Source organism: Hemitrygon akajei, unplaced genomic scaffold (genome assembly GCF_048418815.1).
Source record: "Hemitrygon akajei unplaced genomic scaffold, sHemAka1.3 Scf000066, whole genome shotgun sequence".
Taxonomy (NCBI): Eukaryota; Metazoa; Chordata; class Chondrichthyes; order Myliobatiformes; family Dasyatidae; genus Hemitrygon; species Hemitrygon akajei.
The window spans coordinates 4731634-4749705 of NW_027331952.1; positions in this window are offsets into that span (position 1 = coordinate 4731634).

Here is an 18072-nt window from a genome sequence, read left to right on the forward strand (position 1 = left end):
TGGTGCGGTGTGGATGGAGATTCACTCTGTGTCTGACCCGGGGAGTTTGTGATGGGATGGTGTGGATGGAGATTCACTCTGTGTCTGACCCAGGGACCGTGTTAATGGACGGTTTTGATGGCGATTCACTCTCTGTCAGACCCCGGGAGTGTGTGATGGGACCGTGAGGATGGAGATTTACTCTTTGTCTGGCCCCGGGAGTTTGTGATGGGACGGAGTGGATGGAGATTCACTCTGTGTCTGACACCGGGAGTTTGTGATCGGACGGAGTGGATGGAGATTCACTGTGTGTCTGACCCCGGGAAAGTGTGTTGGGACGATTTGGATGGAGATTCACTCTGTGTCTGACGCCGGGGAAGTGTGATGGGACGGTTTGGAAGGAGATTCACACTGTGTCTGACCCGGGCTTTTGTGATGGGAAGGTGAGTAGGGAGATTCACTCTGTGTCTGACCCCGTGAGTTCGTGATCGGCCGGTGTGGATGGAGATTCACTCTGTGTATGACCACGGGAGTGTGTGATGGGACGGTGAGGAGGGAGATTCACTCTGTGTCTGAACCAGTGAACGTGTGATGGAAAAGTGTGGAAGCAGATTCACTCTATGTCTGACCCCTGGATTTTGTGATGGGACGGTATGGATGGAGATTCACTCTGTGTCTGACCCCGGGAAAGTATGATGGGCCGGTGTGTATGGAGATTCACTTTGTGTCTGACCCCGGGAGTGTGTGATGGGACGGTGTGGAAGGAGATTCACTCTGTGTCTGAAACCGGGCTTTTGTGATGGGACGGTATGGATAGAGATTCACTCTATGTCTGACCCCGGATATTGTGATGGGACGGTGTGGAGGGAGTTTCAATCTGTGTCTGACCCGTGGAGTGTGTGATGGGACGGTGAGGAGGGAGATTCACTCTGTGTCTGACCCCGGGTTTTTGTGATGGTCCGGTGTGGATGGAGATTCACTCTGTGTCTGTCCCGGGGAGTTTGTGATGGGATGGTGTGGATGGAGATTCACTCTGTGTCTGAACCAGGGAACGTGTGATGGAAAAGTGTGGAAGCAGATTCACTCTATGTCTGACCCCTGGAATTTGTGATGGGATGGTGTGGAAGGAGATTCACTCTGTATCTGAAACCGGGCTTTTGTGATGGGACGGTATGGATGGAGATTCACTCTGTGTCTGACCCCGGGTGTTTGTGATGGGACGGTGTGGATGGAGATTCACTCTGTGTCAGACCCCGGGAGTGTGTGATGGGACGGTGAGGAGGGAGATTCACTCTGTTTCTGACACCGGGAGTTTGTGATGTAAATGTGTGGATGCAGATTCACTCTATGTCTGACCCCGGATATTGTGATGGGACTGTGTGGATGGAGATTCACTCTGTGTCGGACCCCGGGCTTTTGTGATGGACCGATGTGGATGGAGATTCACTTTGTGTCTGAGCCCGGGAGTGTGTGATGGGACGGTGTGGATGGAGATTCACTCTGTGTCTAACGCCGGGGAAGTGTGATGGAACGGTTTGGATGGAGATTCACACTGTGTCTGACAAGGGCTTTTGTGATGGGAAGGTGAGTAGGGAGATTCACTCTGTGTCTGACCCCGTGAGTTCGTGATCGGCCGGTGTGGATGGAGATTCACTCTGTGTATGACCCCGGGAGTGTGTGATGGGACGGTGAGGAGGGAGATTCACTCTGTGTCTTAAACCGGGCTTTTGTGATGGGACGATGTGTATGGAGATTTACTTTCTGTCTGACCCCGGGTTTTTGTGATGGTGCGGTGTGGATGGAGTTTCACTCTGTGTCTGACCCCGGGAAAGTATGATGGGCCGGTGTGTATGGAGATTCACTTTCTGTCTGACCCTGGGTTTTTGTGATGGTGCGGTGTGGATGGAGATTCACTCTGTGTCTGACCCCGGGAGTTCGTGATGGGACGGTGTGAATGGAGCTTCACTATGTGTCTGACCCCGGGCTTTTGTGATGGGTCGGTGTGTATGGAGATTCACTTTCTGTCTGACCCCGGGTTTTTGTGATGGTGCGGTGTGGATGGAGATTCACTCTGTGTCTGACCCCGGGAGTGTGTGATGGGACGGTGAGGAGGGAGATTAACTCTGCATCTGAACCAGGGAACGTGTGATGGAAAAGTGTGGAAGCAGATTCACTCTATGTCTGACCCCGGATATTGTGCTGGTACGGTGTGGAGGGAGTTTCAATCTGTGTCTGACCCCTGGAGTGTGTGATGGGACGGTGAGGAGGGAGATTCACTCTGTGTCTGACCCAGGGTTTTTGTGATGGTCCGGTGTGGATGGAGATTTACTCTGTGTCTGACCCCGGGAGTTCGTGATGGGACGGTGTGAATGGAGCTTCACTATGTGTCTGACCCCGGGCTTTTGTGATGGGTCGGTGTGTATGGAGATTCACTTTCTGTCTGACCCCGGGTTTTTGTGATGGTGCGGTGTGGATGGAGATTCACTCTGTGTCTGACCCGGGGAGTTTGTGATGGGATGGTGTGGATGGAGATTCACTCTGTGTCTGACCCAGGGACCGTGTTAATGGACGGTTTTGATGGAGATTCACTCTCTGTCAGACCCCGGGAGTGTGTGATGGGACCGTGAGGATGGAGATTTGCTCTTTGTCTGGCCCCGGGAGTGTGTGATGGGACGGTGAGGAGGGAGATTCACTCTGTTTCTGACACCGGGAGTTTGTGATGTAAATGTGTGGATGCAGATTCACTCTATGTCTGACCCCGGATATTGTGATGGGACGGTGTGGATGGAGATTCACTCTGTGTCGGACCCCGGGCTTTTGTGATGGACCGATGTGGATGGAGATTCACTTTGTGTCTGACCCCGGGAGTGTGTGATGGGACGGTGTGGATGGAGATTCACTCTGTGTCTAACGCCGGGGAAGTGTGATGGAACGGTTTGGATGGAGATTCACACTGTGTCTGACAAGGGCTTTTGTGATGGGAAGGTGAGTAGGGAGATTCACTCTGTGTCTGACCCCGTGAGTTCGTGATCGGCCGGTGTGGATGGAGATTCACTCTGTGTATGACCCCGGGAGTGTGTGATGGGACGGTGAGGAGGGAGATTCACTCTGTGTCTTAAACCGGGCTTTTGTGATGGGACGGTTTGGATGGAGGTTCACTCATTGTCTGACCCCTGGAATTTGTGATGGGATGGAGTTGAAGGAGATTCACTCTGTGTCTGACCCCGGGCTTTTGTGATGGGACGATGTGTATGGAGATTTACTTTCTGTCTGACCCCGGGTTTTTGTGATGGTGCGGTGTGGATGGAGTTTCACTCTGTGTCTGACCCCGGGAAAGTATGATGGGCCGGTGTGTATGGAGATTCACTTTCTGTCTGACCCTGGGTTTTTGTGATGGTGCGGTGTGGATGGAGATTCACTCTGTGTCTGACCCCGGGAGTTCGTGATGGGACGGTGTGAATGGAGCTTCACTATGTGTCTGACCCCGGGCTTTTGTGATGGGTCGGTGTGTATGGAGATTCACTTTCTGTCTGACCCCGGGTTTTTGTGATGGTGCGGTGTGGATGGAGATTCACTCTGTGTCTGACCCCGGGAGTGTGTGATGGGACGGTGAGGAGGGAGATTAACTCTGCGTCTGAACCAGGGAACGTGTGATGGAAAAGTGTGGAAGCAGATTCACTCTATGTCTGACCCCGGATATTGTGCTGGTACGGTGTGGAGGGAGTTTCAATCTGTGTCTGACCCCTGGAGTGTGTGATGGGACGGTGATGAGGGAGATTCACTCTGTGTCTGACCCAGGGTTTTTGTGATGGTCCGGTGTGGATGGAGATTTACTCTGTGTCTGACCCCGGGCGTTCGTGATGGGACGGTGTGAATGGAGCTTCACTATGTGTCTGACCCCGGGCTTTTGTGATGGGTCGGTGTGTATGGAGATTCACTTTCTGTCTGACCCCGGGTTTTTGTGATGGTGCGGTGTGGATGGAGATTCACTCTGTGTCTGACCCGGGGAGTTTGTGATGGGATGGTGTGGATGGAGATTCACTCTGTGTCTGACCCAGGGACCGTGTTAATGGACGGTTTTGATGGCGATTCACTCTCTGTCAGACCCCGGGAGTGTGTGATGGGACCGTGAGGATGGAGATTTACTCTTTGTCTGGCCCCGGGAGTTTGTGATGGGACGGAGTGGATGGAGATTCACTCTGTGTCTGACACCGGGAGTTTGTGATCGGACGGAGTGGATGGAGATTCACTGTGTGTCTGACCCCGGGAAAGTGTGTTGGGACGATTTGGATGGAGATTCACTCTGTGTCTGACGCCGGGGAAGTGTGATGGGACGGTTTGGAAGGAGATTCACACTGTGTCTGACCCGGGCTTTTGTGATGGGAAGGTGAGTAGGGAGATTCACTCTGTGTCTGACCCCGTGAGTTCGTGATCGGCCGGTGTGGATGGAGATTCACTCTGTGTATGACCACGGGAGTGTGTGATGGGACGGTGAGGAGGGAGATTCACTCTGTGTCTGAACCAGTGAACGTGTGATGGAAAAGTGTGGAAGCAGATTCACTCTATGTCTGACCCCTGGATTTTGTGATGGGACGGTATGGATGGAGATTCACTCTGTGTCTGACCCCGGGAAAGTATGATGGGCCGGTGTGTATGGAGATTCACTTTGTGTCTGACCCCGGGAGTGTGTGATGGGACGGTGTGGATGGAGATTCACTCTGTGTCTGACGCCGGGGAAGTGTGATGGGACGGATTGGATGGAGATTCACACTGTGTCTGACCCGGGCTTTTGTGATGTGAAGGTGAGTAGGGAGATTCACTCTGTGTCTGACCCCGTGAGTTCGTGATCGGCCGGTGTGGATGGAGATTCACTCTGTGTATGACCCCGGGAGTGTGTGATGGGACGGTGAGGAGGGAGATTCACTCTGTGTCTGAAACCGGGCTTTTGTGATGGGACGGTTTGGATGGAGGTTCACTCATTGTCTTACCCCGGGTTTTTGTGATGGGCCGATGTGGATGGAGATTCACTTTGTGTCTGACCCCGGGAGTGTGTGATGGTACGGTGTGGATGGAGATTCACTCTGTGTCTGACGCCGGGGAAGTGTGATGGGACGGTTTGGATGGAGATTCACACTGTGTCTGACCCGGGCTTTTGTGATGGGAAGGTGAGTAGGGAGATTCACTCTGTGTCTGACCCCGTGAGTTCGTGATCGGCCGGTGTGGATCGAGATTCACTCTGTGTATGACCCCGGGAGTGTGTGATGGTACGGTGAGGAGGGAGATTCACTCTGCGTCTGAACCAGGGAACGTGTGATGGAAATGTGTGGAAGCAGATTCACTCTATGTCTGACCCCTGGAATTTGTGATGGGATGGTGTGGAAGGAGATTCACTCTGTGTCTGAAACCGGGCTTTTGTGATGGGACGGTATGGATAGAGATTCACTCTATGTCTGACCCCGGATATTGTGATGGGACGGTGTGGAGGGAGTTTCAATCTGTGTCTGACCCGTGGAGTGTGTGATGGGACGGTGAGGAGGGAGATTCACTCTGTGTCTGACCCCGGGTTTTTGTGATGGTCCGGTGTGGATGGAGATTCACTCTGTGTCTGTCCCGGGGAGTTTGTGATGGGATGGTGTGGATGGAGATTCACTCTGTGTCTGAACCAGGGAACGTGTGATGGAAAAGTGTGGAAGCAGATTCACTCTATGTCTGACCCCTGGAATTTGTGATGGGATGGTGTGGAAGGAGATTCACTCTGTATCTGAAACCGGGCTTTTGTGATCGGACGGTATGGATGGAGATTCACTCTGTGTCTGACCCCGGGTGTTTGTGATGGGACGGTGTGGATGGAGATTCACTCTGTGTCAGACCCCGGGAGTGTGTGATGGGACGGTGAGGAGGGAGATTCACTCTGTGTCTGACACCGGGAGTTTGTGATGTAAATGTGTGGATGCAGATTCACTCTATGTCTGACCCCGGATATTGTGATGGGACGGTGTGGATGGAGATTCACTCTGTGTCGGACCCCGGGCTTTTGTGATGGACCGATGTGGATGGAGATTCACTTTGTGTCTGACCCCGGGAGTGTGTGATGGGACGGTGTGGATGGAGATTCACTCTGTGTCTAACGCCGGGGAAGTGTGATGGAACGGTTTGGATGGAGATTCACACTGTGTCTGACAAGGGCTTTTGTGATGGGAAGGTGAGTAGGGAGATTCACTCTGTGTCTGACCCCGTGAGTTCGTGATCGGCCGGTGTGGATGGAGATTCACTCTGTGTATGACCCCGGGAGTGTGTGATGGGACGGTGAGGAGGGAGATTCACTCTGTGTCTTAAACCGGGCTTTTGTGATGGGACGGTTTGGATGGAGGTTCACTCATTGTCTGACCCCTGGAATTTGTGATGGGATGGAGTTGAAGGAGATTCACTCTGTGTCTGAAACCGGGCTTTTGTGATGGGACGGTATGGATGGAATTCACTCTGTGTCTGACACCGGGAGTTTGTGATGGGACGGAGTGGATGGAGATTCACTCTGTGTCTGACCCCGGGAAAGTGTGTTGGGACGATTTGGATGGAGATTCACTCTGTGTCTGACGCCGGGGAAGTGTGATGGGACGGTTTGGATGGAGATTCACACTGTGTCTGACCCGGGCTTTTGTGATGGGAAGGTGAGTAGGGAAATTCACTCTGTGTCTGACCCCGTGAGTTCGTGATCGGCCGGTGTGGATGCAGATTCACTCTGTGTATGACCACGTGAGTGTGTGATGGGACGGTGAGGAGGGAGATTCACTCTGTGTCTGAACCAGGGAACGTGTGATGGAAAAGTGTGGAAGCAGATTCACTCTATGTCTGACCCCTGGAATTTGTGATGGGATGGTGTGGAAGGAGATTCACTCTGTGTCTGAAACCCGGCTTTTGTGACGGGACGGTATGGATGGAGATTCACTCTGTGTCTGACCCCGGGAAAGTATGATGGGCCGGTGTGTATGGAGATTCACTTTCTGTCTGACCCCGGGTTTATGTGATGGTGCGGTGTGGATGGAGATTCACTCTGTGTCTGTCCCGGGGAGTTTGTGATGGGATGGTGTGGATGGAGATTCACTCTGTGTCTGAACCAGGGAACGTGTGATGGAAAAGTGTGGAAGCAGATTCACTCTATGTCTGACCCCTGGAATTTGTGATGGGATGGTGTGGAAGGAGATTCACTCTGTATCTGAAACCGGGCTTTTGTGATGGGACGGTATGGATGGAGATTCACTCTGTGTCTGACCCCGGGTGTTTGTGATGGGACGGTGTGGATGGAGATTCACTCTGTGTCAGACCCCGGGAGTGTGGGATGGGACGGTGAGGAGGGAGATTCACTCTGTTTCTGACCCCGGGAGTTTGTGATGTAAATGTGTGGATGCAGATTCACTCTATGTCTGACCCCGAATATTGTGATGGGACGGTGTGGATGGAGTTTCAATCTGTGTCTGAAACCGGGCTTTTGTGATGGGACGGTATGGATGGAGATACACTCTATGTCTGACCCCGGATATTGTGATGGGACGGTGTGGAGGGAGTTTCAATCTGTGTCTGACCCGTGGAGTGTGTGATGGGACGGTGAGGAGGGAGATTCACTCTGTGTCTGACCCCGGGTTTTTGTGATGGTCCGGTGTGGATGGAGATTCACTCTGTGTCTGTCCCGGGGAGTTTGTGATGGGATGGTGTGGATGGAGATTCACTCTGTGTCTGAAACCGGGCTTTTGTGATGGGACGGTATGGATGGAGATTCACTCTGTGTCTGACCCCGGGAAAGTATGATGGGCCGGTGTGTATGGAGATTCACTTTCTGTCTGACCCCGGGTTTTTGTGATGGTGCGGTGTGGATGGAGATTCACTCTGTGTCTGACCCCGGGTTTTTGTGATGGGCCGATGTGGATGGAGATTCACTTTGTGTCTGACCCCGGAGTGTGTGATGGGACGGTGTGGATGGAGATTCACTCTATGTCTGACGCCGGGGAAGTGTGATGGAACGGTTTGGATGGAGATTCACACTGTGTCTGACCCGGGCTTTTGTGATGGGAATGTGAGTAGGGAGATTCACTCTGTGTCTGACCCCGTGAGTTCGTGATCGGCCGGTGTGGATGGAGATTCACTCTGTGTATGACCCCGGGAGTGTGTGATGGGAATGTGAGGAGGGAGATTCACTCTGCGTCTGAACCAGGGAACGTGTGATGGAAAAGTGTGGAAGCAGATTCACTCTATGTCTGACCCCTGGAATTTGTGATGGGATGGAGTGGAAGGAGATTCACTCTGTGTCTGAAACCGGGCTTTTGTGATGGGACGGTATGGATGGAGATACACTCTATGTCTGACCCCGGATATTGTGATGGGACGGTGTGGAGGGAGTTTCAATCTGTGTCTGACCCCTGGAGTGTGTGATGGGACGGTGAGGAGGGAGATTCACTCTGTGCCTGACCCCGGGAAAGTGTGTTGGGACGATTTGGATGGAGATTCACTCTGTGTCTGACGCCGGGGAAGTGTGATGGGACGGTTTGGATGGAGATTCACACTGTGTCTGACCCGGGCTTTTGTGATGGGAAGGTGAGTAGGGAGATTCACTCTGTGTCTGACCCCGTGAGTTCGTGATCGGCCGGTGTGGATGGAGATTCACTCTGTGTATGACCACGGGAGTGTGTGATGGGACGGTGAGGAGGGAGATTCACTCTGTGTCTGAACCAGGGAACGTGTGATGGAAAAGTGTGGAAGCAGATTCACTCTATGTCTGACCCCTGGAATTTGTGATGGGATGGTGTGGAAGGAGATTCACTCTGTGTCTGAAACCGGGCTTTTGTGATGGGACGGTATGGATGGAGATTCACTCTGTGTCTGACCCCGGGGAAGTATGATGGGCCGGTGTGTATGGAGATTCACTTTCTGTCTGACCCCGGGTATTTGTGATGGTGCGGTGTGGATGGAGATTCACTCTGTGTCTGACCGCGGGCTTTTGTGATGGGCCGATGTGGATGGAGATTCACTTTGTGTCTGACCCCGGGAGTGTGTGATGGGACGGTGTGGATGGAGATTCACTCTGTGTCTGACGCCGGGGAAGTGTGATGGGACGGTTTGGACGGAGATTCACACTGTGTCTGACCCGGGCTTTTGTGATGTGAAGGTGAGTAGGGAGATTCACTCTGTGTCTGACCCCGTGAGTTCGTGATCGGCCGGTGTGGATGGAGATTCACTCTGTGTATGACCCCGGGAGTGTGTGATGGGACGGTGAGGAGGGAGATTCACTCTGTGTCTGAAACCGGGCTTTTGTGATGGGACGGTTTGGATGGAGGTTCACTCATTGTCTGACCCCGGGTTTTTGGGAAGGGCCGATGTGGATGGAGATTCACTTTGTGTCTGACCCCGGGAATGTGTGATGGGACGCTGTGGATGGAGATTCACTCTGTGTCTGACGCCGGGGAAGTGTGATGGGACGGTTTGGATGGAGATTCACACTGTGTCTGACCCGGGCTTTTGTGATGGGAAGGTGAGTAGGGAGATTCACTCTGTGTCTGACCCCGTGAGTTCGTGATCGGCCGGTGTGGATGGAGATTCACTCTGTGTATGACCCCGGGAGTGTGTGATGGTTCGGTGAGGAGGGATATTCACTCTGTGTCTGAAACCGGGCTTTTGTGATGGGACGGTTTGGATGGAGGTTCACTCATTGTCTGACCCCGGGTTTTTGGGAAGGGCCGATGTGGATGGAGATTCACTTTGTGTCTGACCCCGGGAATGTGTGATGGTACGGTGAGGAGGGAGATTCACTCTGCGTCTGAACCAGGGAACGTGTGATGGAAAAGTGTGGAAGCAGATTCACTCTGTCTGACCCCTGGAATTTGTGATGGGATGGTGTGGAAGGAGATTCACTCTGTGTCTGACCCCGGGCTTTTGTGATGGGCCGATGTGGATGGAGATTCACTTTGTGTTTGACCCCGGGAGTGTGTGATGGGACGGTGTGGATGGAGATTCACTCTGTGTCTGACGCCGGGGAAGTGTGATGGAACGGTTTGGATGGAGATTCACACTGTGTCTGACCCGGGCTTTTGTGATGGGAAGGTGAGTAGGGAGATTCACTCTGTGTCTGAACCCGTGAGTTCGTGATCGGCCGGTGTGGATGGAGATTCACTCTGTGTATGACCACGGGAGTGTGTGATGGGACGGTGAGGAGGGAGATTCACTCTGTGTCTTAAACCGGGCTTTTGTGATGGGACGGTTTGGATGGAGGTTCACTCATTGTCTGACCCCGGGTTTTTGTGATGGGCCGATGTGGATGAAGATTCACTTTGTGTCTGACCCCGGGAGTGTGTGATGGGACGGTGTGGATGGAGATTCACTCTGCGTCTGAACCAGGGAACGTGTGATGGAAAAGTGTGGAAGCAGATTCACTCTATGTCTGAACCCTGGAATTTGTGATGGGATGGTGTGGAAGGAGATTCACTCTGTGTCTGAAACCGGGCTTTTGTGATGGGACGGTATGGATGGAGATTCACTCTATGTCTGACCCCGGATATTGTGCTTGTACGGTGTGGAGGGAGTTTCAATCTGTGTCTGACCCCTGGAGTGTGTGATGGGACGGTGAGGAGGGAGATTCACTCTGTGTCCGACCCCGGGTTTTTGTGATGGTCCGGTGTGGATGGAGATTCACTCTGTGTCTGTCCCGGGGAGTTTGTGATGGGATGGTGTGGATGGAGATTCACTCTGTGTCTGAACCAGGGAACGTGTGATGGAAAAGTGTGGAAGCAGATTCACTCTATGTCTGACCCCTGGAATTTGTGATGGGATGGTGTGGAAGGAGATTCACTCTGTATCTGAAACCGGGCTTTTGTGATGGGACGGTATGGATGGAGATTCACTCTGTGTCTGACCCCGGGTGTTTGTGATGGGACGGTGTGGATGGAGATTCACTCTGTGTCAGACCCCGGGAGTGTGTGATGGGACGGTGAGGAGGGAGATTCACTCTGTTTCTGACACCGGGAGTTTGTGATGTAAATGTGTGGATGCAGATTCACTCTATGTCTGACCCCGGATATTGTGATGGGACGGTGTGGATGGAGATTCACTCTGTGTCGGACCCCGGGCTTTTGTGATGGACCGATGTGGATGGAGATTCACTTTGTGTCTGACCCCGGGAGTGTGTGATGGGACGGTGTGGATGGAGATTCACTCTGTGTCTAACGCTGGGGAAGTGTGATGGAACGGTTTGGATGGAGATTCACACTGTGTCTGACAAGGGCTTTTGTGATGGGAAGGTGAGTAGGGAGATTCACTCTGTGTCTGACCCCGTGAGTTCGTGATCGGCCGGTGTGGATGGAGATTCACTCTGTGTATGACCCCGGGAGTGTGTGATGGGACGGTGAGGAGGGAGATTCACTCTGTGTCTGAAACCGGGCTTTTGTGATGGGACGGTTTGGATGGAGGTTCACTCATTGTCTGACCCCGGGTTTTTGGGAAGGGCCGATGTGGATGGAGATTCACTTTGTGTCTGACCCCGGGAATGTGTGATGGGACGCTGTGGATGGAGATTCACTCTGTGTCTGACGCCGGGGAAGTGTGATGGGACGGTTTGGATGGAGATTCACACTGTGTCTGACCCGGGCTTTTGTGATGGGAAGGTGAGTAGGGAGATTCACTCTGTGTCTGACCCCGTGAGTTCGTGATCGGCCGGTGTGGATGGAGATTCACTCTGTGTATGACCCCGGGAGTGTGTGATGGTTCGGTGAGGAGGGATATTCACTCTGTGTCTGAAACCGGGCTTTTGTGATGGGACGGTTTGGATGGAGGTTCACTCATTGTTTGACCCCGGGTTTTTGGGAAGGGCCGATGTGGATGGAGATTCACTTTGTGTCTGACCCCGGGAATGTGTGATGGTACGGTGAGGAGGGAGATTCACTCTGCGTCTGAACCAGGGAACGTGTGATGGAAAAGTGTGGAAGCAGATTCACTCTGTCTGACCCCTGGAATTTGTGATGGGATGGTGTGGAAGGAGATTCACTCTGTGTCTGACCCCGGGCTTTTGTGATGGGCCGATGTGGATGGAGATTCACTTTGTGTTTGACCCCGGGAGTGTGTGATGGGACGGTGTGGATGGAGATCCACTCTGTGTCTGACGCCGGGGAAGTGTGATGGAACGGTTTGGATGGAGATTCACACTGTGTCTGACCCGGGCTTTTGTGATGGGAAGGTGAGTAGGGAGATTCACTCTGTGTCTGAACCCGTGAGTTCGTGATCGGCCGGTGTGGATGGAGATTCACTCTGTGTATGACCACGGGAGTGTGTGATGGGACGGTGAGGAGGGAGATTCACTCTGTGTCTTAAACCGGGCTTTTGTGATGGGACGGTTTGGATGGAGGTTCACTCATTGTCTGACCCCGGGTTTTTGTGATGGGCCGATGTGGATGAAGATTCACTTTGTGTCTGACCCCGGGAGTGTGTGATGGGACGGTGTGGATGGAGATTCACTCTGCGTCTGAACCAGGGAACGTGTGATGGAAAAGTGTGGAAGCAGATTCACTCTATGTCTGACCCCTGGAATTTGTGATGGGATGGTGTGGAAGGAGATTCACTCTGTGTCTGAAACCGGGCTTTTGTGATGGGACGGTATGGATGGAGATTCACTCTATGTCTGACCCCGGATATTGTGCTTGTACGGTGTGGAGGGAGTTTCAATCTGTGTCTGACCCCTGGAGTGTGTGATGGGACGGTGAGGAGGGAGATTCACTCTGTGTCTGACCCCGGGTTTTTGTGATGGTCCGGTGTGGATGGAGATTCACTCTGTGTCTGTCCCGGGGAGTTTGTGATGGGATGGTGTGGATGGAGATTCACTCTGTGTCTGAACCAGGGAACGTGTGATGGAAAAGTGTGGAAGCAGATTCACTCTATGTCTGACCCCTGGAATTTGTGATGGGATGGTGTGGAAGGAGATTCACTCTGTATCTGAAACCGGGCTTTTGTGATGGGACGGTATGGATGGAGATTCACTCTGTGTCTGACCCCGGGTGTTTGTGATGGGACGGTGTGGATGGAGATTCACTCTGTGTCAGACCCCGGGAGTGTGTGATGGGACGGTGAGGAGGGAGATTCACTCTGTTTCTGACACCGGGAGTTTGTGATGTAAATGTGTGGATGCAGATTCACTCTATGTCTGACCCCGGATATTGTGATGGGACGGTGTGGATGGAGATTCACTCTGTGTCGGACCCCGGGCTTTTGTGATGGACCGATGTGGATGGAGATTCACTTTGTGTCTGACCCCGGGAGTGTGTGATGGGACGGTGTGGATGGAGATTCACTCTGTGTCTAACGCCGGGGAAGTGTGATGGAACGGTTTGGATGGAGATTCACACTGTGTCTGACAAGGGCTTTTGTGATGGGAAGGTGAGTAGGGAGATTCACTCTGTGTCTGACCCCGTGAGTTCGTGATCGGCCGGTGTGGATGGAGATTCACTCTGTGTATGACCCCGGGAGTGTGTGATGGGACGGTGAGGAGGGAGATTCACTCTGTGTCTTAAACCGGGCTTTTGTGATGGGACGGTTTGGATGGAGATTCACTCTGTGTCTGAACCCGGGAATTTGTGATGGGATGGAGTTGAAGGAGATTCACTCTGTGTCTGACACCGGGAGTTTGTGATGGGACGGAGTGGATGGAGATTCACTCTGTGTCTGACCCCGGGAAAGTGTGTTGGGACGATTTGGATGGAGATTCACTCTGTGTCTGACGCCGGGGAAGTGTGATGGGACGGTTTGGATGGAGATTCACACTGTGTCGGACGCGGGATTTTGTGATGGGAAGGTGAGTAGGGAAATTCACTCTGTGTCTGACCCCGTGAGTTCGTGATCGGCCGGTGTGGATGCAGATTCACTCTGTGTATGACCACGTGAGTGTGTGATGGGACGGTGAGGAGGGAGATTCACTCTGTGTCTGAACCAGGGAACGTGTGATGGAAAAGTGTGGAAGCAGATTCACTCTATGTCTGACCCCTGGAATTTGTGATGGGATGGTGTGAAAGGAGATTCACTCTGTGTCTGAAACCCGGCTTTTGTGATGGGACGGTATGGATGGAGATTCACTCTGTGTCTGACCCCGGGAAAGAATGATGGGCCGGTGTGTATGGAGATTCACTTTCTGTCTGTCCCTGGGTTTTTGTGATGGTGCGGTGTGGATGGAGATTCACTCTGTGTCTGACCCCGGGAGTTCGTGATGGGACGGTGTGAATGGAGCTTCACTCTGTGTCTGACCCCGGGCTTTTGTGATGGGTCGGTGTGTATGGAGATTCACTTTCTGTCTGAACCCGGGTTTTTGTGATGGTGCGGTGTGGAGGGAGTTTCAATCTGTGTCTGACCCGTGGAGTGTGTGATGGGACGGTGAGGAGGGAGATTCACTCTGTGTCTGACCCCGGGTTTTTGTGATGGTCCGGTGTGGATGTAGATTCACTCTGTGTCTGTCCCGGGGAGTTTGTGATGGGATGGTGTGGATGGAGATTCACTCTGTGTCTGAACCAGGGAACGTGTGATGGAAAAGTGTGGAAGCAGATTCACTCTATGTCTGACCCCTGGAATTTGTGATGGGATGGTGTGGAAGGAGATTCACTCTGTATCTGAAACCGGGCTTTTGTGATGGGACGGTATGGATGGAGATTCACTCTGTGTCTGACCCCGGGTGTTTGTGATGGGACGGAGTGGATGGAGATTCACTCTGTGTCAGACCCCGGGAGTGTGTGATGGGACGGTGAGGAGGGAGATTCACTCTGTTTCTGACCCCGGGAGTTTGTGATGTAAATGTGTGGATGCAGATTCACTCTATGTCTGACCACGGATATTGTGATGGGACGGTGTGGATGGAGTTTCAATCTGTGTCTGACCCGTGGAGTGTGTGATGGGATGGTGTGGAAGGAGATTCACTCTGTATCTGAAACCGGGCTTTTGTGATGGGACGGTGTGGATGGAGATTCACTCTGTGTCTGACCCCGGGAAAGTATGATGGGCCGGTGTGTATGGAGATTCACTTTCTGTCTGACCCCGGGTTTTTGTGATGGTGCGGTGTGGATGGAGATTCACTCTGTGTCTGACCCCGGGTTTTTGTGATGGGCCGATGTGGATGGAGATTCACTTTGTGTCTGACCCCGGGAGTGTGTGATGGGACGGTGTGGATGGAGATTCACTCTGTGTCTGACGCCGGGGAAGTGTGATGGAACGGTTTGGATGGAGATTCACACTGTGTATGACCCCGGGAGTGTGTGATGGGAATGTGAGGAGGGAGATTCACTCTGCGTCTGAACCAGGGAACGTGTGATGGAAAAGTGTGGAAGCAGATTCACTCTATGTCTGACCCCTGGAATTTGTGATGGGATGGAGTGGAAGGAGATTCACTCTGTGTCTGAAACCGGGCTTTTGTGATGGGACGGTATGGATGGAGATTCACTCTATGTCTGACCCCGGATATTGTGATGGGACGGTGTGGAGGGAGTTTCAATCTGTGTCTGACCCCTGGAGTGTGTGATGGGACGGTGAGGAGGGAGATTCACTCTGTGCCTGACCCCGGGAAAGTGTGTTGGGACGATTTGGATGGAGATTCACTCTGTGTCTGACGCCGGGGAAGTGTGATGGGACGGTTTGGATGGAGATTCACACTGTGTCTGACCCGGGCTTTTGTGATGGGAAGGTGAGTAGGGAGATTCACTCTGTGTCTGACCCCGTGAGTTCGTGATCGGCCGGTGTGGATGGAGATTCACTCTGTGTATGACCACGGGAGTGTGTGATGGGACGGTGAGGAGGGAGATTCACTCTGTGTCTGAACCAGGGAACGTGTGATGGAAAAGTGTGGATGGAGATTCACTCTGTGTCTGACCGCGGGCTTTTGTGATGGGCCGATGTGGATGGAGATTCACTTTGTGTCTGACCCAGGGAGTGTGTGATGGGCCGGTGTGGATGGAGATTCACTCTGTGTATGACCCCGGGAGTGTGTGATGGGACGGTGAGGAGGGAGATTCAGTCTGTGTCTGAAACCGGGCTTTTGTGATGGGACGGTTTGGATGGAGGTTCACTCATTGTCTGACCCCGGGTTTTTGGGATGGGCCGATGTGGATGTAGATTCACTTTGTGTCTGACCCCGGGAATGTGTGATTGGACGGTGTGGATGGAGGTTCACTCTGTGTCTGACGCCGGGGAAGTGTGATGGGACGGTTTGGATGGAGATTCACACTGTGTATGACCCGGGCTTTTGTGATGGGAAGGTGAGTAGGGAGATTCACTCTGTGTCTGACCCCGTGAGTTCGTGATCGGCCGGTGTGGATGGAGATTCACTCTGTGTATGACCCCGGGAGTGTGTGATGGTACGGTGAGGAGGGAGATTCACTCTGCGTCTGAACCAGGGAACGTGTGATGGAAAAGTGTGGAAGCAGATTCACTCTATGTCTGACCCCTGGAATTTGTGATGGGATGGTGTGGAAGGAGATTCACTCTGTATCTGAAACCGGGCTTTTGTGATGGGACGTTATGGATGGAGATTCACTCTGTGTCTGACCCCGGGAAAGTATGATGGGCCGGTGTGTATGGAGATTCACTTTCTGTCTGACCCCGGGTTTTTGTGATGGTGCGGTGTGGATGGAGATTCACTCTGTGTCTGACCCCGGGATTTTGTGATGGGCCGATGTGGATGGAGATTCACTTTGTGTCTGACCCCGGGAGTGTGTGATGGGACGGTGTGGATGGAGATTCACTCTGTGTCTGACGCCGGGGAAGTGTGATGGGACGGTTTGGATGGAGATTCACTCTGTGTCTGACCCGGGCTTTTGTGATGTGAAGGTGAGTAGGGAGATTCACTCTGTGTCTGACCCCGTGAGTTCGTGATCGGCCGGTGTGGATGGAGATTCACTCTGTGTATGACCCCGGGAGTGTGTGATGGGACGGTGAGGAGGGAGATTCACTCTGTGTCTGAAACCGGGCTTTTGTGATGGGACGGTTTGGATGGAGGTTCACTCATTGTCTGACCCCGGGTTTTTGGGAAGGGCCGATGTGGATGGAGATTCACTTTGTGTCTGACCCCGGGAATGTGTGATGGGACGCTGTGGATGGAGATTCACTCTGTGTCTGACGCCGGGGAAGTGTGATGGGACGGTTTGGATGGAGATTCACACTGTGTCTGACCCGGGCTTTTGTGATGGGAAGGTGAGTAGGGAGATTCACTCTGTGTCTGACCCCGTGAGTTCGTGATCGGCCGGTGTGGATGGAGATTCACTCTGTGTATGACCCCGGGAGTGTGTGATGGTTCGGTGAGGAGGGATATTCACTCTGTGTCTGAAACCGGGCTTTTGTGATGGGACGGTTTGGATGGAGGTTCACTCATTGTCTGACCCCGGGTTTTTGGGAAGGGCCGATGTGGATGGAGATTCACTTTGTGTCTGACCCCGGGAATGTGTGATGGTACGGTGAGGAGGGAGATTCACTCTGCGTCTGAACCAGGGAACGTGTGATGGAAAAGTGTGGAAGCAGATTCACTCTATGTCTGACCCCTGGAATTTGTGATGGGATGGTGTGGAAGGAGATTCACTCTGTGTCTGAAACCGGGCTTTTGTGATGGGACGGTATGGATGGAGATTCACTCTATGTCTGACCCCGGATATTGTGCTTGTACGGTGTGGAGGGAGTTTCAATCTGTGTCTGACCCCTGGAGTGTGTGATGGGACGGTGAGGAGGGAGATTCACTCTGTGTCTGACCCCGGGTTTTAGTGATGGTCCGGTGTGGATGGAGATTCACTCTGTGTCTGACCCGGGGAGTTTGTGATGGGATGTTGTGGATGGAGATTCACACTGTGTCTGACCCAGGGACCGTGTTAATGGACGGTTTTGATGGTGATTCTCTCTCTGTCAGACCCCGGGACTGTGTGATGGGACCGTGAGGATGGAGATTTACTCTTTGTCTGGCCCCGGGAGTTTGTGATGGGATGGTGTGGATGGAGATTCACTCTGTGTCTGACCCCGGGATTTTGTGATGGGCCGATGTGGATGGAGATTCACTTTGTGTCTGACCCCGGGAGTGTGTGATGGGACGGTGTGGATGGAGAT